The 6,739-nt window shown below is 41.3% G+C and overlaps 1 long non-coding RNA gene across 2 annotated transcripts in view; it reads right to left on the bottom strand.

Annotated features, from left to right (window-relative positions):
* Nucleotides 1-3,255: 3,255 nt before the first annotated feature.
* LOC137324163 (uncharacterized) overlaps nucleotides 3,256-6,739 on the bottom strand; it is a 30,320-nt gene continuing 26,836 nt past the window's right edge. Inside the window, exons 1-3 of one of the 2 annotated variants that reach the window (XR_010963520.1) lie at nucleotides 5,806-5,919; nucleotides 4,459-4,601; nucleotides 3,256-3,492 (exon numbers count right to left, since the gene is read on the bottom strand). This is a non-coding gene — a long non-coding RNA (uncharacterized lncRNA). Of the gene's footprint in view, nucleotides 3,493-4,458; nucleotides 4,602-5,805; nucleotides 5,920-6,739 lie in introns of those variants that run through there. The other variant, XR_010963521.1, reaches the window with a different exon arrangement.

The raw sequence follows: 6,739 nt of genomic DNA, 5'->3' as shown, positions 1-6,739 counted from the left end.
TTCATTTAAATTCTGATATTTAATTGATCCCTAACCAACACAAAATGAACAAAATTCAATATCACAAGTCTGCTTCTTCAATTTTACTGCAAAAATCATGTTGCTACTCCCTTGTCCTCACCCGCTGCCCACAAATGCTGACTTTTTAGCGTCGGTCACCTCAAGATTAGGATTACTTCCTTCTCTAGGCCAGAGGTACTCAGGTAATTTGAAGAAGAAATCAACTAACTCACACAGAACCAGTTTTGAGCCTGGCACCTTCCTAATCTATATAGCTCAGTACCACATGACACTTTGACCTACCAACTGAGACGTTAAGTGAGCTCATTGCAATTTATTTTCAGTGACATGACTAGTTGATCTTTGGCAGAGTGTAATTAAAATGTGTTCAGGAGTGTTATAACCCAGTGACAGGGGATAGTGGTTTTTCAGCAGAAAACTCTTGTCTTGTCATCCCTGTAAAGCCTCATAATCTTGTAAAAATATTCCTGTTACATAACACAGCTGTAAAGAGAAGGGGGGAGGTAGCACCAATCCTCATGGGGGAAAATGGCCATTTTGGTGGAATATATATGACTTTCATCCACGCTTGTTAACTGTACTACACAAGACGACAGTATAATTGTGCTCTATTCCTTTGTTTACTAAATGGGTCAAATGTCATTTTCTGGCACAATTTTGTTTAGATCTGTTTATGAAAACAGATAATGTCGAAATCTCACGTAACATAAGCAAAAGTCCAATGAGTAATTTGTCAGATTACTCAAAGTAATCCATTTTTAGCAACTGATTAAAAGCATATTTTGTAAAAAGACATAAATGTGACTAATCTGTGGTGTGCAGCTTGTCAAACTTGAATGCATGTGAGATTTAAAAGTTTTGAAACGAAAAGTTGCCATGCTTCATATTTACATTAGTTTATAGATTTATTTGTAAATCTTCTTTGAATTCCTATACATTTTTACATTAAAATTTGCTAAGAAAGGATGAGATATTAGCAAAAATTTGAGTTCAGCAAGCTCCCATAATGGCTCAGCATGTTTATTCAGAGAATAGCTGAACTACATAGAGCAGGGAGGCTGTAGGCTTGATCTCCACTTCATGTACCGTCCGCTGTGGTTCAGTGGTACCACTCTCATTAAGCACAAAATCTAGGCTGACATTTCTGTGTCGTACTGAGGGGGTGCTGCAGTGTCAGAAGTGCTGCCTTTTGGTTAAGACGTTAAACCAAGTCTCAGGTGGGCCTAAAAGATCCCATGGCACGATTTCGAAGAAGAGCAGGGGAGTTCACCCCAGTGTCCTGGCCAATATTTATCCCTCAACCAAAATCATTAAAAGATTATGTGGTCACATTGCTGTTTGTGGGACCTTGCTGTGCACAAATTAGCTGACACGTTTCCTATATTACAACAATGATTACACTTCAAAAGTTCTTCATTGGCAGTCAAGTGCTTAGGGATGTCCTGAAGTTGTGAAAGATGCTATATAAATCTCTGGACTATGGAAAAGGGAAAAAATTAGTTGCTCCCCCTGCTGAAAAAGCATATGTGTGGAGGTCAGTGAGGACAGGATCAGGATCAGGCTTGCTTGTGATGCATATTAAAACTGTCTGGCATGAGGTGAAGTCAGTGGAAATATGAAAACCTATGTTAAACACACCCTTATGAGTTCATTATTCATATACAAGATTAGTGGTATACAAGTCACCAAAGTGAGACATGTCAGTGATGGAGAATAGGAGTCTTTTTCATTTTGGGCACCCAGTACCAGAATTCCCACGTGAAATATAACCTTGAAGAGTAAAGCTCCTTCTATTCTGCCCCCAAGAAAATAACAACTCCAACTATAAAACAGCACCCCTGCTGAATTAGTGTAAATTTCCCATTTCCAATGTGTTATGACTTTGTGTGAGATTGCTTATTTAGTACCAATTTACTTTGAGTTTCAGTCAGGTGGTCCTCTAAGCCCAAACCTATAGCAACCCAAAAGTTGCGAATTCAAATCCCATCATGGCAAGTTGTGAAATTGAATTCACCCGTCGCACCTACCTGGTCTGATCAACATATGATTGGTCCACATTGCCTAGTTGACTCTTAATGTCATCTGAAGCCACTCAGTTGTACAAACAATTGCTGCTCAGAAAGAAGGCCCTCACAGACACTAGAGAAGAGCAATAAATGTGACATTGCCAGCATTGCCCACATTCCAAGTTAACAATAAATTGGATGCAACTGCCCAAATATATTCCATCTGAGGCATTTAAGGACTAATGTTCTGAATGTGCATTCCAGGCATGGGCCTCACCTGCTGGAAGCACATATCAGGAAACTGCGGGCTCATTCGCTACAGTTTTCTGGCCATTAAAAGTTTGCACTGGATTTGAGTCTGGGTCCTAGACAGAAAAAGACAGTGAGCAATTCCATTGCCAGTACATGTGTAGAAGTTTTTAATTTAATGAATGATTTGATAAGTAAAGATGTAGGCCCCGAAATTACTGGGCCTGGAAGGGGGGGGCTCAGGAATTTGGGTGGAATTCAGTTACACTGGGATTCTACCCTGTTTGCACTGGCCCTTTAGATTCCAGTAAAAGACGTCATGAGAGGACCTTCTGCCTCACCCCCCCACCCCCACATCATGGGGGGCTTTCTAGGGGAAGTTGCCAGGCTACCCAGGAAATCAGCTCATTTAAGGCTTCAGTAGGACTCTTGCCAGCTGAGAGCTGACTTGAGTCCAGCTGAGGAACTTGAGAAGCTCCAAACCTTCACTAGTGAAACGTAAATGTAATTGATCTCGGAGGGGATCAATGGCCTTCCCCAAGAGGCCCATTTGGAGCAGAATATGTGAAGAACAAGAGTTTCTTCAGACTCTCGCTGGGCTACCTCTCCACTGCTGTAGCAGTAACATGCTGCTTCAACATTCTGGCCAGCAGTTTGGGGATAACGTCGCTGAAACACACTTGCAGGCATGATGAGCCTACATCGGCCATGCAAATGACCTGGCTCAGCATTGGTGTCTCTGGCATGGGTGGGGGTGGGGGGGACGGCGGGGTGGAGGGAACAGGGGTTCCACTCTGCCACACTTACACCTGCAGAAAGTGGACCTCCATGAATTTCAGATCCATAGTTTTCGCTGCTGACTATGAATCATGCTGATGTTTTGATGTAGAACAAAGAGAAGCTGAACAAACCAATACTGAAACATACATTCATCACTAGTTTTCCATTTATCACTCGTCAGTCAAAACTTTTCGTGAGACACAGATATTTACTTTCTGACAGGAACTTAACTGTTACACTATCTCTCCATGACCAACCATCTCCTTCCTCTACCTTAAAGGAAAACAGGTGTTGTGAATTAAGAGATCCATAACAAGGAAAGGAATTTCTCGAAATAGTCTTCGTGGCATTCCGAGGCAGTTACATTTGTTGTTTTGCTAGTTTTCTATAAGATTGTCCAAGACTTTCCTCATTTTTTTTTGGCGGGGGGGTTTCCCTGATGAAGAAAAGAATTTTTAGTGCTGAGTAATGAAACACTTCCAATTTTGAGCAATCAAACAGGTTAGAATTCCCATCGATGGATGCATCATACGGTTCTTTCTACTCCGCCAATGGATCTGAAGCCCAGCTTTAGCAAAATAACTTTTACTGCACCAGTCATGAGTGTTTTCATTTAGCACATCAGTCACCCTCGTGGCCTCTTAATTGAGATTGCCAATTTATGCTGAACTATATATATAGGTTTGCGCTGTAGATCCATGCTTACTGCTCAAACTCAGTTCACGTAACACTGTTGGAAAGAAAAGTTGCGGTTTTTTTGGTTACAAAGAGGTTCAAAAGGTTTTTGTCAGTAAGATGAGGCTCTGACCCTTGGGTTAAGGGTCACTTGCATTTCCACTTTGCTGTAATCTAAGACCGTTTTCTAAGAAACTGTTTAAATAATATGTTTCATATTAAATTTTGTGTATTATTCTTTTGGAACAACTTACAAACCTGCTGTCAGCCGGTTTTTGCACCAATAAATGAATTCAATGGGAATTGAATTAACGGTAAATTGTGAAACATGTGCTCACAGTGTCCTCGCAGGTTTGGTGATGAATCTATGTAACAATCCGACAATTTGCCAATTTTGTCTCTTGTTTTGTTCTTTCCTGAAGGAGGTGAGTTTTGCTGGACTACAATTCCATGGACATTTATAGCCCTACAGTAATGTGCCAAAGTTGCCATACTTCAGTGAAAAGTGGTAAGCTATTCAACCATAAAGAGCACCATAACTAACTCTGATGCTGTCCTCACTTGACATCATGCACTTTATAGCAAGGGTCACTGGGTAGCAAACAGGGACAGAATCCCTGGATGAATTTTCCCTCCCAAAAGAATATTTGCTGAACTAAGATATGGGCTGTGATTAATTACTATAGTATCATGCAAAACCTGTTCATTGCTACATGCATATACTTACCATTTCCCTTCTAATTTCTCTGCAAATTTCTATTCTTCTGATAGTTTCATTCTTCAGCCTCATGTTTTACTCTGATTTGCTTTGTTGTAGTGTGTAGGTTTACTGCCTGGAGTCATTTCTGCTCATTATCTTTCTCTTTCTCTCTGCAAGCAAAGCAATTCCACCTTAAGATAATGCAAAGCAAGAGGCGGCAGAAACAAATACAAATAGCCGCCTTTGATTAATGTCATGATGGTGATTTGTGTAGCAAATCATTGACAGGATAATCTGTTATGGTCCCCTTACCAGTCCTTTCTTTAAAGACCGAAACTGCAGTTAATAATCATTCAAGAAACTAACCAACACGAACCCAGAACCATTTTAATCTTGTGATTCTAAGGTGCAAATATGGGTTCGATCAGTCAATCATGGGCGAGTGATTTTACTGTATGCTTTGCAACAGAGGGAAATCACTTCTTAAAGAAACAAAGGCAGATTGAATTACTTCAGTTATGAGATTTCCCTCAGGACTTGAAACTTACACCTGAGCTGATAAATATACATGGTATGGGGGAAAATAAATACATTTAATCCATAGAGGGATTAGTTCAAGTAAAGTATGGAGTTCATTCTAACCTGATTCAGATTACTTAGCTAATGTTTCGAATGGGAAGAGCAAATAATCTAGATTTTAGCAAATTATGCAGTTTTTTTTGTGAAGATGATGTCAATTCCTGGTCTATGATTCAGGTGAGAAAGATAATTTACTGAAAACAAAACACAGCAGTCAGTTTTTATTCAAAACACTATGATAGGAAATGCAGGGCATGATTCGATCTCCAGTTTGTAATGAGTGAGCTGATTTTACCTGGCTAGCAGTTGGCTAGGGCGGGGGGGGGGTGGTGGGGAGGAGGCTACAAATTGGCCTCAGTGCCCCTGGAATAGGGAGGGGAAAAAAAGCAGCTTGTGTTCTCATTCCTGATTTCTATCTGACATTCCAGCTCGAAAGTACATATCTGTGGGTGTTGGCTCAGGCATGACTTTGATGCTCTCCAAAGTTAAATATGCATGCCTATGTTCCCTGCCTAGGCTCCCACATAAAGAATGACCACTTGAGCAAAGTACCAAAGCCCTCCTGCACCTGTGACACCATACACCAGAAAAATCAGCACCATCAAGAGGAGGAGGGAAAAAGAGAAGAATTGGGGAAAACATATTACACTAGGCATAAATTATCCTATAATAACATCTGTTGTGTTATGTTATCGATATAGTTAAGTGAATGTGAGAGAATTTGTCCTGGAAATTGGTTCGCAGCTTACTTCAAGTACGAACCAAATGGCAACTGCATGAAATTGGTCCTCTTACGTCATAAGGGCGTGGCCGATGTTCTCGGGACTGAAGTCGTGCCCACAGGAGGGAGTGCGCCAGTCACAAAGAAGACAAAGATCGGCCTGAGGAGACGCTGGCTCTAGGCTTATGGTAAATCTGGTGGTGAGGGAGAGGAAGGAGATCAGATATGAAGCCAGGAGGAACTCTGCCTGGCTCTACAATCAAGTAAGTAAGTAAAATTACTTACCTTATTGGGGCAGCCTTTAGCGGTCCCTTTCAAGACCGCTGGTTTGGCTACTATTTGCCTGAGAAAACTGACCACACAGCGTATGCTGTAGTCAGTACCAAACCAATTTCATGAAGGGACCTGAAATAAGAATTAGACCCCGATTTGCATAGGCAGTGGGTTTAATGCCTGTTTCAGGCAGGCGCCCAGGACAACTACAGGGCACCCTAAATAATATGGCATGCACATGCTGTACACCACGTCAGACCCTTCAGCACCCATTTTACGCCTGAAAAATGTGCGCTGGATAATCCAGCTTCTAGGCCCGGAAGACTGCAGCTGATCCATAAGACAGGTAGTTTACTTACAACAACTTACATTTATAAGCACCTTTTTAAGTAGTAAAAAATCTCAAGGCATTTCATAGGGCAGAAGCTGCACAGTAATGGAAGAATTAGAAGTGACCAAAAGCATGGTCAAAAAGATTGATTTCAATAGCCTCCTCAAAACCTGAGAGAAATAAGATTTAGAAAGGGCGGTCAAGAGAATAGGGCTAAAATGGCTAAAGGCTTTGCCATCAATGTTGTAGTGAAAAGAGAGTGAGGTGCATGAGGCCAGAGTTGGAGGTTATAAGAGTATATATAGGGCTGGAGAATATTGCAGAAGTTGGGAAGGGTGTGGCCATAGAGGAAACAAGGATGAAGGTTATGAATTCAATGTATTAAGGAGCAGGAGCGCAATGGA

Source organism: Heptranchias perlo, chromosome 8 (assembly GCF_035084215.1).
Source record: "Heptranchias perlo isolate sHepPer1 chromosome 8, sHepPer1.hap1, whole genome shotgun sequence".
NCBI classification, from domain to species: domain Eukaryota; kingdom Metazoa; phylum Chordata; class Chondrichthyes; order Hexanchiformes; family Hexanchidae; genus Heptranchias; species Heptranchias perlo.
The sequence above is the reverse complement of the archived record's forward strand: the minus strand, read 5'-3'. Positions and strand labels throughout refer to the sequence as shown.